The sequence below is a fragment of the Humulus lupulus genome, chromosome 3 (genome assembly GCF_963169125.1).
Source record: "Humulus lupulus chromosome 3, drHumLupu1.1, whole genome shotgun sequence".
Classification (NCBI taxonomy): Eukaryota; Viridiplantae; Streptophyta; class Magnoliopsida; order Rosales; family Cannabaceae; genus Humulus; species Humulus lupulus.
In genome coordinates this window covers 133,118,521-133,120,336 of record NC_084795.1, presented here as the reverse complement: position 1 = coordinate 133,120,336, position 1,816 = coordinate 133,118,521, and the positions used below count along the sequence as shown (strand labels likewise).

General features: G+C 39.6%; 1 non-coding gene across 1 annotated transcript; it reads left to right on the top strand.

Annotated features, from left to right (window-relative positions):
• The first annotated feature begins 1,403 nt into the window (after window positions 1-1,403).
• LOC133827683 (small nucleolar RNA R71) lies at window positions 1,404-1,510 on the top strand. Its single transcript, XR_009890334.1, has one exon. It is a non-coding gene; the product is annotated as a small nucleolar RNA R71 (small nucleolar RNA).
• The last annotated feature ends 306 nt before the right edge of the window (window positions 1,511-1,816 follow it).

The window sequence follows — 1,816 nt, the reverse complement described above, 5'->3', positions numbered from 1 at the left end:
CTTCGCCAGTTGCAAAGTTACTGTAGTGGGCCATACTTCTCCAATGCCTAATTGCTTAAATACCGACATAGACATCAATTAATGCTCTCCCCTAAGTCACATAGAGCCTTTCCACTATAAGAATTCCCAATGACACATGGAATGGTAAAACTACTGGGTTCTTTCAATTTAGGTGGCAGCTTATCTTGTAAAAATGCATTGCACTCTTTAGTCAAGGCCATCGTTTAAAACTCACCCAATCTTCTTTTCTTTGTCAAGATATCTTTCATAAACTTGGCATAACTAGGCATTTTCTCAAGTGCATTCACCAACAAATTGTTAATGTGAAGCTACCTCAAAACGTCCAGAAACTTCTTAAATTGATTATCTTGTTGTTTATTCTAAAAATGCTGAGGAAATGGAGGCTGCTAAAATTTTGAACTTTCTGGGAAAATTTGCTGCGGCAATGCTGCAGCATCAGGCACAGAATCAACTTTTTGTACACCAGAATTTTCTTGATTTCTTTAACCCTTGCCTCATTTTGGATCGAAGAAGGCTTTTTTTCATGCACATAATTCTTCGTCAAGGCTTCCAATGCCTTGCCACTATGCAAGGTGATTGCCTTACAATGTTCTTTACTTGGATTTCTTGGGTTTTCGGTGTCACTTGGCAAACTCCCTTGGGGTCTATTTCTTAACTCATTAGCGAGCTGCCCAACTTGGTTCTCCAAGTTTCTCAAAGAGGTTGCCTAAATTTGAATTATGACATCTATTTTCTCCATGTAAGCATAAGTTTTTGACATGAAGGCCTCATTATTAATCAAGTGTGCTTTCAACAAAGATTCAAGGGAGTTAGAGGATTCCCCATGTTGTGGCCTTGGCTGAACATAACCAGGTGGATAAGCTGGCCTTGTAGGTGCATTGACATTTTTAGAGGCAACCCCTTGATTGATCCATGAAAAGTTGGGGTGTTGCCTCCAAGTTGGATTATAGGAGTTTGAATTCACTCTATTATTATTATTATTATTCCCCATGTAATACACCGATGCCAGATTTAATGGGAAATTATTAAAGGTGTGAGTATCACCACAATAAACACAAGATACATTCTCCACTTGAGCCATGGGTTGAGCTACAATTGAATTCACACCCATATTCATAGTTTTCAGCATGTTGGAGATGGAAGACACTTGTGCTACTAATGAGGTGATATCATCCAACTCGTGAACACCCACTACCCTTCTATTTCCTGAAGAAGTTCTATTTGTGGGCCATTGGTAGTTGTTATCGGCTATTCTTTCTAAAATCTCATAGACCTCATTATAAGACTTGGCCAAAAGTCCCCCATTAGCTGATGCATCTACTACCATCCACGTATAAGCATTGAGACCATTGTAGAAAGTTTCCATTTGGATACAATGTGGTATACCATGGTGAGGGCATCTCCTTAATAATTCTTTGAATCGCTCCCATTCTTTATAAAGAGATTTATCTTCCTATTGATGAAAAGAGGTAATCTCATTTCAGAGTTTGGCATTTTTAGTGGGGGGGGGGGGGGGGGGGGGGAGTATTTCATCAAGATCCTTTCAGCCAGTTCTTGCCATGTGGTGACCGAATCTGAGGGCAGTGAGTTCAACCATGCTCTTACCTTGTCCCTCAGTGAGTAGAGAAACAACTTTAATCTCAAGGAATCTTTGGTAACTCCAATTAACTTAAAAGAATCACTCACCTCCATCAATAGACGAAGATGAAGGTGAGGATCTTCTGTAGGCATACCACTAAACTGACCAATTGTCTGAAGCATCTATAACATTACTGGCTTCAATTCAAACTGTGGT